We start from the raw sequence: 14,618 nt of genomic DNA, 5'->3' as shown, positions 1-14,618 counted from the left end.
AGTCAGAAACATGATGCAAGCAGTAGGAACAAAACAGCACAAACACAAGCAGGCATTTCGGGGTCTATAGCTGGTTCTGCGATGTTGTTAGTGGTGGTGTCCTACCTACAGGAGGAACTTGGTCTTTGCAATGAAGTATTCATATCAAGACGTCCACTTACAACTAACACCCCTGAAACTTGGAGGATACCGAATTTTCCTGTTTGTAATGGATATTTAGTTGGTGTCATAAAAGATACCACTTGTACCCAAAGAGCCCAGTCTGCTGAACAAAAGAGTGGCTTTCAAGGCTCCACAATGTGCTTTGCTGAGGAAGGAGCTCCTGCAGAGCGGACATGCCTACTGACCTTCCTCTATTGTTATATATTGGGCAAGGCTCTTCACCCAAGGAAATGGGCTGTCTCGTGATCTGAAAAGTCAAGCCAATATTCCAAACCACTGGACGCTCTGCTTCCATCTCCTCCACTCCTTTGTGTTTGCAGACTCCTCTGTCTTTTGCTATTTTTCCTGTTGGTTGCCCTTTAAATTTCCTCAAGTTTCCACTCTGAGCCTTGCCCATACAGAGCGCGGCTCACTTCATTGGAAGGTGTGAGCTGGGACCACAGAGTCACAGACAGAGTCCTAGAGAAGCAGGGCTGGAAGGGACCTCCAGAGACCATCTAATCCACCCCCCGCCTGAAGCATGAGCAGCTCTATCTAAACCATCCCATGCAACTCTCCTCTCAACTCTACATAAGAAAATGGTCAGCCCTGACACAACATAGACCTCCCACCCCCACCTGCCAGTCTCTGGCATCTAGAAACCTCCAGAGGTCCTAGACAGAGGGCCATGCACATACAGGGTGTGGGGGCCGTGGGATGCAGGTACTGCTGCCTCTTGCCCAGGCAGAGTGTGGGGAGCACCGGATATGGGCGCTGCTGCTGCTTGCCCAGCCGGGGTGGTGCGGGCACAGGATGTGGGCATGGTAGTAATAGATGTGGGGTTATGCCCTGCTGCTGCTTGCCCCCGTCTGCCCGGAGCAAGCCATTTCACCCTTCGCCCCCATCTCAGACTCACACGTCCTCACGCCCCGGCTGGGAAGCTTGTCCAAGCCCCAGCCCCAATCCCTCCCGCACAGTGGGGGCATTGATCTGCCCCCCCCGTGCCCTTTCCCTACCCACTCATCCCACCACAACAGACTCACCAGCTGGAGGCAGATGTGCCCAGCGTCCTTGAGGACTGCTGCCTCTTTAGTTTATGGCCGAATCTCCAAATTGGGCCGAAATTTTTCCGAATCGATTTGGAGGCTTCCTATTTGATTTGGTCTCTGGCAGTGAAGATCACGCTGCCTGCTCAGAGGAGATTACAGGGACCCAGGAGAAGTACCCTGAAGACAAGAAGGAGTGCCGGAGCAGGCGCTCCAAGCACAACCACTTCTCGCCTGACGAACCAGGAGTGAGAGCTTGGGATGCGGGAGGATGAAAGACACCCAGATTCATCAGTTCCCGTCAGTTCGGGGTGGCTGGCGCGGGATGGAGAGCAGTGACAAGCCGCCCCCAGCAACAACCGGAAGGAAGAAGGAGGAGGAGAGAGAGAGGCGCGGAGAGAGCTCAAAGGAAGTGGGTTGAGAAAAGAAAACAGGGACGATGCCCCGGAGGGGAAAAGGATGAGAGCAGGAAGCTCTCTCCTTCTGAGGCGCCGAGGAGTCTCCGTACTTACCGGGACCTGGAAACAAGAAAAAATTCTTGAGAAGATGCGACGGAAAGCCGGTTGCCTCCGCCGCGCACGGACCTGCAGGGGCCCAAAACCAACCGTGAGTGGCTGTGGTGCAGGACAAGGGCACCTGGAAGAAACCAGGGAGCCATCCTTCTGCAGCCCACCAAAATTAATGATAAGAATAATATAATAAGTCAGGAGTAAAATGGAGATAGAAAGCCACGTTAACAGGGCCATGGCCACAAAGTGGAGCTAAGCATGGTAAAAAAATCCAAAACAGGCCAAATGTCAACAACCATCGAAAACAGCAAGCCTCCCTCTTTTTTCTTTCTTCTTACACAAAGTCGTGGCAGCCGACGCTGCCTGGATGTGCTGAGTGAGGACCTTCATTCAAAGATTGGCTGTGGCGTAGCAGCCAGCACGCTCCAAAATCTTGACTGTTCCGTCACCATAAGATCAAATTTGAGTAACAACCCCGCTTATCTGGACCTTTTAATTGGTCTCCTGTTTCGATTTGGATTCGGAGATTCTGCCGCTGAATCGGGAAGGATCTCCTCCAAATTGAATCAGCTACCGAAGCTTCACACAGCCCTAGGAATAGTGCTTGCGTGTGTGGACGTGTCCTAAGGGTGCAGAGAGAAGTGGAGCTCCCAGCTGTAACTCAGAGCAATGTGTGCAAAGCGGTCTGAGTGACAGCGTTACCCGAGACCAAACAGAAGGTCACTGTTGGTCCGGGGGGTGGGGATCTAGCTGCCCTCTGGGAGCCTGCAAGCAGGTTCCTACAGCAAGGGCCAGGCTCTGTGCAGTGTTGGCTGTTTCAGCATGGCAGGGGGGAAAGGAAGCGCAGGGAGCTCGTTCTTGGGGCTCCTCAGCTGGTGCTGAGGGGTGGAGTGGGGGAACTGGAGCCCCCCACCTTGGGAGGCCTGCAATACACTGGGCCCAGCCTGCAGAGGGGGGCTGAAAAACCCCAAGACTCAGCTCCTTCTGCTCTCTTGTCCCCTCCCACTCTGAAAACACCCACAGGCTGGGAGCCCCAGCACACGCACGTTACAGAAGATGCCTCATTTTGAAACATCTTTATCTGACACCACATGCAACGAGGGGTCAGATTTTCACCCAGTGGGCCACTTGTGCTGTTTGCAGCCATGCACTTGTGTTTGGTCACAGCTCTGAACAGCTTTCTCGGGGACAGGAGTAAATACTGGATGTGGAAAGTCTATTTTCACATAGAATACAAATATCGGCAGTTCCGCATACCCTTTTCATATTGAATACTTGGAACAAAAGCTTCCAGACCATACCTTTTTCTGAGGCTGGACTCTGGGCTGGTCCTCAGGCAGGTCCCCGGGCTGGTCCTCAGGCAGGTCCCTGGGCTGGCCCTCTGGCAGGTCCCTGGGATAGCCCTCTGGCAAGTCCCCTGGCTGGTCCCTGGGTTGGGACTTGGGCTGGTCCTTGGGCTGCTCCCCAGGCTGGTCCTTGGCCTGCTCCCCGGGCTGGTCCTCGAGCTGGTCCCTGGGCTGGCCTAGATACACCAATTATTTGGAGCTAAATGAGGCGAGTGAAAATGGCTGGACCAGCCTTAGTTAAGTGTGGATATTTGATGAAATGAAGCCACAGAAATGAAATTTTATAACAATTGTTTACAAAAATCTTCTCCCCGACAACTGGAATCTCTCCTCTCGCTCTCTTTATCTTAACTTTATGGAGTCAAATCACATCTGTCAGAGCCCTTTGGGATATCTCTTGTCCCAGCCTTGCAGTCTAATCCACATGGGTGGAGGCTGCATAGAGTCGTCGAGGGGGTCTGTAGAGTTCAGGCTGCATATAGAAAGCTCCGTCTACATGTTTCTCACTAAATAAATCCCTTACAACAATGACTCGGCGCCGAGTCTTTACATGTGCTCACGGAGAAGCATGATGAACTTTTGAAAGAATAAATTGTTCAGCTTTGTATAAACACAAGCAAACCTGATGAACACATAAAATAAGTGATCGCTATCAAACTGTTCCTATCACACTCGCAAATGAGACACTGACCTGCCCTCTCCGCACTCCCTGGCACACAGACAATTTAATGTAATTACTCTCCGTTATTTCAAGATTTGGATCATTTCATTCTCATTCAAGTGAGGTGTCTGTCGCTCAAAGTTTAAGGACCTTTTTCAAATATGACTACAAGAAATAAATGCAAGAAGAACCCGGCTGGAAACTTGTGCTCACTTTGAGCAACAGTTGGATCTCAACGTAGACCTGAACATTTTCTTGGCCCACTGAAACCAAACCCAGGACACAACCTCATTAGACACCTATTAGCAACCTTGGCGATCTGAATGTTGGTAACATTAACCCCCCAAAATGCAATTCTTTAGTGAGGGTTGGGAGATTAGGTAGTGATAGCTTGAGCAAAAATATAACTTACTCTCATTTTCAACTTGTTCTCGCTGAAACGTAACCAGCAGTTGTTCTGCCTCTTTTAATGGCTGGGAGGCAGGCATGTTCCTTTCCAGGTATGCCACGACTTTGTTCAAGGTATTAAAACTTGGTGGCTCCCTAAAATCCTCCGCAAAGTTGTGCAGCCACATGGAAAACAGCAGGGCTAGTGGGCTGAAAACAAATACATTGACAAAATCCCGTCATAGTCAGGCTTTATCACAGTGATATTTGTCATTCAAACCTGTATCAAGTAGATGAATATATCCCTTCTGCTGTGAGCCAGCAAGGAATTGTGATCTGGGCGCCGTTTTACCTAATCATGGTCTGATCTCACTGACACCCGTTTTACCACTCCTAATTACTGATCCAAACTAGGGAATGAATACTGAATTGTATCCTCAAGATGCAAACTATAGGACAATTATAACTTTGTTTAGCTATAACAGCATCCTCCAATTTGGTCCAGTATTATGGCAAACAAGTAGAGGAGACACAGGCAAAACACAAACATCCTGCCCCAAACCCAACCTTTACACAACACAAATCGCCTGGCTATTCTCGCTTCCTACTTGTCTTGCTTTCTTTTTTCTTGCTACATTTGGGCCACATTTTGCAGTGTTGCATGCTTTGTTTGCTCTCCCAGAAATGATGGATCCACAAATAAAAGACTACATCTGTTCAGTTTTGGGGCAGCATCCCAGTCTCTGGCAATTCATGTAGGCATCATACAGTTAATTCTTTTTTTATACAAATAAGGCTGGCTGTCTCTCTCTCTCTCTCTCTCTCTCTCTATCTAGATAGATAGATTTCTAGATAGATAGATAGAGCCAGATAGAGAGATACAGCCTATGTAGATAGATAGATAGATAGATAGATAGATAGATAGATAGATAGATAGATAGATAGAGCTGATTAAGTTTACCACATCCTCTGAATCCTGACTGAGGTTTTGCTGTACAGCAGAAAGCCACACTTACTTCCCAAGTTCTTGTCTGGCCTGGCTGGCATCTCCCGCTGCTCGTGGGATCTCCAGGTGCCCATGCCTAAATATCAAAATGGATACTTTCAACATTTATTTAAAAAACGGTCTATGTCAGAAGAGTAAGACGGTCTATGTCAGAACCTTGCCCAGACAATGAAACATGAAGATTTCTCTAGTCAAACCATGTTAGAGAAAAAAGATGAAGAACATCATTGTCTTTCATCCCCTTCGTCCGGCTCAACCAGGGTTTTCCCTGAAAACCAAAGCTGACAGTCCAGACCTCAAGGCAGAAGAAAGAGCACGTCTCTACTAGTCCCAACCTTGAGATCAAGACTACTACTCCATGGCTAGCTCCATCGAAACTTGGAGTCCTTGGAAGTCAAAGTGCTTTGTGTTTGAGGTGTGGGGTTTGGTGCCCGTGTACATCAGCGCTCCCCAAAAACAGCGCCCAGAGACAAGAGCACCTGGAACATCTCGTCCGGCTCAACCAGGGTTTTCCCTGAAAACCAAAGCTGTCGGTCTGCTGTCTCTCCACGAGAGCAGAGCTGGGGGAGCGTTGTGGCGCAGGGAGAGGAAGGGACAGCGATGCTTTGTGCCTTTAGCCCTGTGAAATCCCTCTCCTGATCCAGCAGAGCCTGATTCATGGAGCAAAGAGTTATGCGGAGGGACAGTGACCGCCTGCATTGGTGACCGCCTGGTTTTTCCAGCAGTGTGTCCAGCTGTTCGGAGGACTGCTTGCCTCCAGCTGTCCTACCTTTCCGCTAAAGAACCAAACCATCCATTTTACTTCTCGGTCTCCTTCTTTGAGAAAGTACAGGGATGGGAGAAGGCATTTTCAACCCAGTTTCAACTGAAACACTGAATTTGTCAGGCTTGTTACAAACACATGCATATCATTTGGCTTCTTAATTACGCCTTCTTCAAAACTATCTGACATCATTGCTCGCAGTGCCCCACCTCTAAAGGCCATGACAGCTTCCTCCACAGCTCTTGGCTCTTACCTGCTGAGGAGAAGGTCCAGGACTTGGCCTGGTGGCAGGAAGGCCTGGTAAGATTTTAAAAACCCTCCAGCATGGGTCAAATCCCTGACCACAAGAAAAACGTCTTTCTCCAGGCTTGCTCTGCAGTCCCCCGCAGCCTGTGAAACAAAAGACCAAAAGCTTGACATGAATCAGAAAACAAGGAGAGTCCCCACTCTGAAACTCTAATTCAGTTTGGCCGTTTGATAACACAGATGATCGGAGAGCACAAATTACTGAAGTGTCGTTATTTTGATGGCCGGTCTAGAGATGGCACCAAGGGTGAACAACCGGCTCTCCTATTGGACAGTATTACCTTGACATCCTCCCTCCCCATCTCCGTAGCTAACTGCACCCCAGAGACAAGCACATCTCTCCTCTCCCAACCAGACCAGCGCTGGGACGCGCTAGCGGGGAGACACACATCCAGGACAGAGGAACCAGCACGAGTCCACAGTGGCCTCCTTTGAACCGGGTCCAAACCCCACGTCCACCCAGTGCTGGAGCGGGGAGCTCTCTTATCAGAAGTGCATGTCGGTAGAGGAGACAGAAACTAAGGCTTGACCAAGGGGAATCAAACTCGTCTTGTGAAGGAAGGGTGTTAATCCCACGAGTCCAGGCATATCCCAGAGGTAGCAATGTATTTTGTCTCCCATTGTCCCACTTCCAGTTTTACATCTAGATACAATATTTCTTGTCACTTTTAGACGTGCCCTTGCACTGGCTGGAGCCTGATCCAAGCCCAGGCAAGTTAATGGGAACAAGCCATCATTATTACTCGAAAGGCAAATATATGTTATTAGTGGGAAATGGTCCCTGGGAGTGATTCAGTGACTTGTGTGCGACGAGAGCCGGGGTGGAAAGTTCGAGATCGATAAAAGTTACTCCCTGCTTTGGTGATGGACAAGAGGGGGCAGCTGGGAGTGCCCATGACTGCCCTGCGAGGGCCATCCGGGGAGCGGGGGAGCCAGCTGAAGCGCCACTGGCACTTTTGGGAGCACCGCAGCCACTTCTGAGAGTGCTGCGCCCACTTTCCAGTCAGCACAATCGGCCATGGGGGGTCTGCCCCCAAGCAGCGAGATCGGCCACTGACTGGTCACTGTCGGGGCACGTGCTCCCCCTGACTAAGGTGGCACCAGGTGCATCTCCAAACTTCCTTTTCCTTTAAGGAAATTCCTTAAAGATTTTGAGCGTTGATCCGAATGATGTTTAAGTACACTTGTGTCTATGTACCCAACTCCGTACGTGCACATTGCCCTTTACAGAACTCGCACAAACAGGCAAGGCGACTCAAAAAGTTGGGACGTGTGGATCCACCTTTCAGGTACGAAGACATGCAGGGTCCGAATGGGAACAGGACAGGGAATCCAGTCTGGAGCGCTTTGGCACTTTGTTTTCAAGTGATAAAATGACAGAAATTGCTTCGCTTTTTGTGGAGACTCACAACACATTCATCCTTGACAAATGTTGGGATAAATGGACTTCACGTCAAACTGAATAAGGCAACTAAAAATGTTATCAGGTGATTCACAAACACGCATTATAAAAATAGGACGTTTTATTCTCAGAAAACAGGTATCAGAGTTACAGCTGTAAATATGTATCGGTCAATTAAAAAGAAAACTCTTTAAAAGATCATTCTTATTTTTAAAAAAAACAACCATCCATAAAGAAGGAGATTCGAAGCCAAATTTCCATTTTAAAATACTCTCTGGGGGGTCTGTAACCCGTACGGGCTTTTGCCTACTCTCACAAGTTGCTCCCACCTTTTTCTCTCAAGGCAATATTATTCTCATTGCTGGGAACACACATTTGGAGCTCTTAGAACTTGCTCCTCCATCCTTTCCTGGCTGCCCACAAGGCCAACGTGTTAGAAACGTCCAAGAAAAGCTTAGCTCCTGCCAGTAAACTGCCTACCTTCCTCCTGAATGTAGAAAACCTTAGAGCTGCTGTAGAGAGAAGGAGAAGACGGCGGGGATACTTCCTAAGTGCCAACAGGAGCCGGCAAAAGAAAAAAGAGTTCCCCGGGAGCCACGGTTGCAGAGCAGCAGCTCCGTAACACTAGAGCAGCCTCCCAAAGGAAAGGACCCAGATGAAAACAAGGGGCGGAGGTCACGAGTCCAGGAACCTGGGAGGACACGCGATACGGCCGCAGCAGCAACGAGCCAGCAGCCAGCTGGCTGGGAAGCTCGCAGGAGCTATATTGAGCCGGGAGAGACCAGCTGAAGAGGCGTCTCAGGGAACACCAGGCACCAACCGGGACTGCGGCAAGGAGCTGAAGGGCTTGCCGGGGAAGGCGGCTCAACCCCAACTGCAACAAGTAGGCTTTTTTTGGGGTTTCTATTGTTTAAAGGACTTGTTGTGCCGGCGGCTACACAGAATTGCAGACTCTCAGGTCAGAACAACACGTGCACTTTGTCTGATTCAAGGGGAAAGACCCCTTTCATTTCACTTGGATTCTCCAGGGAGAAAGGAGTTAGAGAGGATACTGCCCAGGAGGGCTACAGCCCAAGTTCCTGGTCGGGTAGTCTTGGTTTTTCTGACTTGGTAAGGGAGACTGGAAGGAAGACGTACCTGAATTGGACGTGGCCGTCGGATTACCTGGGGATATTTAATGAGCTCCAGGTCTTGTGCCCAGAGATACGTGAGGTCCTAAAATAAAGAACAAGAATTGAATAAATACAAGCTAATTCTGAAAAGAGCGAGACCTGCGAGTTTCAGTTTACATGTAGGACTGAATTCCCAGTGTCACTACGAGGGGCTACAAGGGAAGTTCGGAGACATAGGATTCATTGTCTCTATGACCTGATGTTTAGTGGTGTCTAGAACTCAGTGCTCCTGACAGAAGATTTCTTACATCAAGACGTGGCAGACGAGAGTCAGGGTCACCATATCCCCGCATCTGACCGCTGGACATTCAACCTAATCTAGAGGGCTTCGAGCAGTCCCACCTTCTTTCAATAGTCCAACAATCCTCACAGCTGCTCATGCTACATCTTCAGCATTTGCAATCCCAGGCACTTGCTCTCATAATAATGTCCCACACTTGATGTATAGTGTGTACCAGCCACCCACTGGTCACATGAGTTCCACCTACCCAAACTACCAGATCTTCCACTTTCCTCTCTCTTCATGGGCCACCTTCCCACTATTAATCAAGAAAACACCTTCAGACCATCGTATGCGCTTTCCATCAGCTCTACACAACATTGGCTTGTACCTACCCTCCCACTCTGTGCAACAAAACACACGACATATACAGCGCATTACACGGCTCTTGTTTCCTTGCTTAACGTGAGGCTCAGACACACTCTCAGCTCCATACTATCAGATATCCACCATGGACCTTCCCCTGTACAAACACCAACCTCAGACACAAGCCAGCCTCAGCTAAAGTGCTCTAAGCACCACCTGCTCTCCTTAAACCACCTTAGTGAGACACAAATATGACAGGAACTGGTTTTTCTGTTCAGCAGACTGAAAGGCAGAGAAGGGGAGTGCACACGTTCACTAAAGGAGTCAGTAACACAATTCAGAACGGAGCCAGAGCCCAGACACTGTATCACCACCTGAGCCAGGTTCTCTATCCCAATCCCCCTGACACCCCAGTCTACCCCTCTGCTCCACCAACATATGGAGAGGACAGGGGACTGCCGGTTGGAGAGCCCAAATCCACCAGACTCTGCAAGCCCCTGCACTAGATGCCTTGTTTCCTTCACCACTACACCCCCATGCCCCCTCCCCGAGTGACCTCCTACCACACCACCACACCCGCACCACTGCCCTCCCCGCACTCCCACTCTCGAGCCTATGTCAGTAAGGGAGAGGGTTTGGGGGAGGGGGGAACGGGAGCGGAGCAGCACTGGCAGCATCCTTCGTTCCTCTGCCCTGTGGGGGGAGGCGGAAAGGGGGAGCAAAGCCACCGATTGCCACAGCCTCGTGGAGATTTCCAAGTGCTCCAGCCAGGGGCCACTGCAGGGGCCGTGCAATGTCCTGCGGTGGTTCCCTTTGTGAAACAGCCCCAAGCCAGCTATGCCTGGAGACATTTCAAATGTCATGTCTGCCTGCACCTTAAGACTGAGATGCACTGTGTCATGCGTGACTTGATCTGAGTGCTCTCCACCTCGTGCATGTGCTTATATTTTAGCTGTGGAATATCAAACCGATCCAGAAGATGTTCCATACTTCAGGAGCTATTCTCTCTGATAACGGGAAGGAGCATTTTCACAGCATACAAGTTTTATTCTATGTCCACAAAATTGCCCACAGCTTACCCTGTGAGAGCACGTGTCAAAGTGCACACGTTCTAGATCAAGGATTGGTAGTCGGGGTGCCCCAGGGGACCTTTCAAGGGTGCCACAGAGGATGTCTCCAGATCATAGCTGGTAGTCATCTCTAGCAGCAGTCCTCTGGGCAGCAGGCACCAAAGAGGTGTTACTTTTAATCTATGGTGTTGGTGTGCAACAAATGGCAATGAGTTGTGATGCAAAGAAGCACCCCATTTTTGTAGCTATGGAAACGAATGACAAAAGTCTCTGTGAATAAAGACAGCATCCTTTGCAACTGCTTCCTCAGCAATCATCAAACTCAGCACTTTGCATTCAAAATGGGGCCTCAACCCTCCGCCTCAGGATGTCTCCAAATACAACTGGTTTCTGATCAAACAGGACGGTCGTGGGGGACGGCCAAATTCTGACGGCTTCTCAAAGTCTGGAACAACTTCCGATCTGGATGGGTAAAGACAGCCCCGCCGGTACTAGCTCAATTTGCCATGTGGTTGTGATGTTGAAAGAGTAATTGGTTTTCTTACCAGTTAGGCTACAAATGGACATGGTGAGTTTGGAAAGGGTTCTTCAAAAGGGAGGATAACATCTAGGATTTTGAAATGGAGGAGGTCCCAGAGTGGGCACACAGGGGTACAACTACTCATTTTTGCCCCTGGGGCATAGAAGGGAGGGTGGGTTGTGCGTGGGGGAGACCGAGCGGTGGATGGTCTTACCCGCTCCTGGCCTGCCTGCTGCAGCCGCAGCTGCTGCCGCCACACAGCGTCCCAGGCCCTTGACTCTGCTGTGGCAAACATCTGCTGCCCTGTCTGGCTGCCTGCTTCGGGCCTCAGCTCCTGCGTGCGGCAGTGCTCGAGGCAGGATGGCAGAGGGATGCATCTCCTTCCTTGTCCCTCCTCCTGAGATGCCCTGTTGAGGAGTTCAAAACCAAGTTAATTGGAAATTATTACTTCTACTGGTGTAAGGAGCAAAGGTGATTAGGTGCTAAGCACATCTACACAGTTCGAAGTAAAACCAAAATAAAACAGAGAGAAAAAAAGAGAAAAGAATTCAAAATGCATTTGTGCCGTTTCTTTGTATGCATAAAGCGTGGCCCGATGAGCGTGCACAAACTGCGGAAAGAACAATGGGGAAGATCCTAAAGTTAAAATTAAATAAATGTATGTCCTTACTTTAAGTTCAAAAGCATGCCGCCATGGAGACATGGACCGTGAGCACACTGGCACAGAGCCATACCTCTTCACAAAAAAAGGAAGCAGGAAGGCAAGAAGAAAAGTGTTATGATATTAAGTAGTAAGTTTTAGGAGACCGTTTGCATCAACTCATTTAGAAACTGGAAATTGAAATCCAGGAGAAGCCGACAGAGCGGGTCCAGCCCCTGCACCAGGCAGGACAAGACACCGGGGCTCAAGCCACAAAACACTTTAATAATCAGGGTTTGGTTATGTAAATCCCCCAGAGTCAATGGACGGCAACCAATGAGACTGGAAGCAGAATTTCGGGGTCGGTTCAATTACCAAAAAAAGCCAACAGAAAAACTGGTATCGCTGGGTTGAGCGCTTGGCCCTTTTCCTCAGCGCTCAACCAGGGCAAAGTTAGCAGCAATAGCATCTTCTCCTTCCCTAGAGTAAAGAGGGGAATGGAAGTGAAGTAAGGCGTCGTTGCGTGTCTGCGGGCCTCGGGGCTCGGTCTTTCTGCACGAGCTCTCTCCGAATCCTGCGTGGAGTATATTGCCTTTTCTGGCCCTGCTCCAGCGCTCACTGCACCGCTATGCGCAGAGACCTGGCTGGGCCGTCTCCTTTCCAGCGCAGCTCCCTGCCCTTCCCCTCCCCTCAGCACTGCATTCTTCAATTCACACCTGAATCTCTCAAATTAGACAGGGCAAAAAGAGTATGTGACAGTGAGAATTGGCATCTCTATTTGATTTACCTTCCTCTCTTTCCAAAGGATCCCATATTTTTCTCCCGGGATAAAAGACTGTCCAGTCTTCTGTAGCTGTATGAAAGAAATATTGAAGAGCAAGTTGAAACCACAACCAGTCATTCCCAGTTACTTGATGTCTGGAGCGAGGGACAGCATCATGGCCGGGGGGCAGGGTACTGCAGTTTGGGGTGAGGGGCACTGGCAGGCTGGGGTCAGTGGGTTGGGGGTGAGGGGCAGCAGCAGGGCTGGCGGGGGCTGTGGCTCGGCACTGAGGGGCAACAGCATGGGCAGGGACAGGGCACTGGCATGTCTCTGCCCCCCACTGTCATATCCCCCGTCCCCCCTCCGCCATGTGACAGGTGTCCTGCATTTTGGACCTGGAAATATGGAAACCCTAAAGCAACCATCCGCATCCTCACTGCCTGCTCCGCTGCACCCCTCACCTTGCCTGCCCAGCCAAATAGCATCGCTCCAAGCACTCCCCCCGCCTCCCCATGTCAGGCCAGCACACCTCGTCTTCAGCCCTTGGCTTGTACTGAAGCGGACTGAAGTCATGTTTAGGAAAGAAACGAAAGCATAAAAGTGACAATTCCCCCAGCCACAAGTCACCCACCCCTACGACCCCCCAAGTGTGGGTGCAAACACCCCCTCGTTTGCCCACACTTACCCTTGCGGTCAGGGTGACACCAAGGACACAGGTGTGACCTGACTCCAAGCAGTGTTGGCTCGGGAGCAGTCCAACTGCTGTGCGCGTCTCCAGGAGCCGCACGGCGACGAGCCGGTTCTAGAAGGGGCCATTGTGATGCGCGTCACCTTCTCCGGGTCTCCCCGCGTGCACGTCTCGGCCGTGTCCGGCCGCACCGCTGCATCAGCCTCCAGGTGTGAGACAGGGCTGGGCTTGCACGCGGCCTGATGGTGCTCACAAGGAGGGACTTCGCACAGGACTGGCCCCTGCCAGGGTTTCCCTCCAGGGCACTGTGACAGCGGGTGAGGAAAGGGACTCCAACACCAGGTCCTAACGAACACCATTTCTTGTCTGTGCACAAGAACAGACGGCCCAGGTCTGTCTCACACGTGCTCCCTGCGGTGACTGTCACCTCTATGTCTGTAGGCTGGGGGGCTCCCGCTGCTCCCGGCTCTGCCCTGGGGAATACACTGTATTACTTGCTGCCTACTGTCGGCCCTTTGACCATGTGGGTCCTCCCAGTGTCTCAGCATTGCACCGCTTTCATGGGCAACTTCCCCCAGTTTCTCTTCAAGCCTTTTCCCTTTCTGGAGGGAGAACTGTTTAACCAGATCCGTGTCCTGGATCTCCCTCTTCTGCCTTTGGTCAAACAGCCCTTGCACCAGAGCTGCGGCTGAAGAGGATCTTTCATGGATATCACGTGCTTACTGCGCCTCGAGGTAGTGCTCCTTCTCTGCCATCCTCATTTTACCTTTTCTGCCTGCTTCCTTAACCATAACCGCGCTATCTCTTTCGTTTTAGATGAACGGACTGGAAGACGGACGGATCTTGGTTGAACGACTGTGTCATATTGAATGAAATAGTTTGAATGTTTGTAAAGGTTGCCCATTAGCCAGTTTCAGGAAGAAGATAAGATTTATCTCCTTATCTAGTTCTTTGTTTTGGGGAGTACGTGCAAAAGGTCCTGACTTCGCTTAAAGTCTTAATTTAAATTTCATCTTTTAGAAATCTTTTACAAAGAGAGCAAATATCCTGAATTCCAAGAGATCAAACCCTGAGGCCTTTTGACCAGGTTGGTAAGAAAAGGGCATTTGCAATGATATGGAAGTTTCCCAAAGGTAATTTAAAATGCTCAACGAAGGTAAAAGAATCTGTTGAGTAAGATCCGAGCCCAAATTTGGGAGCAGTGATATATTGAGTAGGAGGAGCCCACTGATGGCAGCTCGCTCAATAAAAACGGTAACTTACTGTCCCAAGTTGGAGGTGACTATACTTGTAGAACAACGAAGGAAGAATCGCAAGTATAGCCCGGGTCAGACTGATCACCTGAACTACCCTCTCCGTGAACACGAATCTCTTAGTTCACGCTGAAGCCGTGGAGCACCTGAAAGGGACTGAAGGAAGGGGACTTAGTCCTATCACTGTTGAAGCCAGCCTATTGAATTGTATTGCTGAGCCCATTTCTTTGAACCGTACTACTGAGGCCAACCCATTGAATCGTACTACTGAGGGATGAAACCATATTTTGGTATTTGGCTTCTCGGAATTCTAGCATTGTAAGTATAATATGAAAAATAATAGTATTGATTCTAATTTA

General features: G+C 50.0%; 1 long non-coding RNA gene across 1 annotated transcript; it reads right to left on the bottom strand.

Moving 5' to 3' along the window:
• Positions 1 to 11,297: 11,297 nt before the first annotated feature.
• Positions 11,298 to 13,252, bottom strand: LOC132250305 (uncharacterized). The gene is made up of 3 exons (XR_009461984.1): positions 13,004 to 13,252; positions 12,343 to 12,408; positions 11,298 to 11,322 (listed from the first exon to the last, which is right to left on the bottom strand). It is a non-coding gene; the product is annotated as an uncharacterized LOC132250305 (long non-coding RNA).
• Between the last annotated feature and the right edge of the window lie 1,366 nt (positions 13,253 to 14,618).

The sequence above is a fragment of the Alligator mississippiensis genome, chromosome 1, assembly GCF_030867095.1.
Source record: "Alligator mississippiensis isolate rAllMis1 chromosome 1, rAllMis1, whole genome shotgun sequence".
Classification (NCBI taxonomy): Eukaryota; Metazoa; Chordata; order Crocodylia; family Alligatoridae; genus Alligator; species Alligator mississippiensis.
Note: the sequence above shows the minus strand (reverse complement) of the source record. Positions and strands in the feature narration are given on the sequence as shown.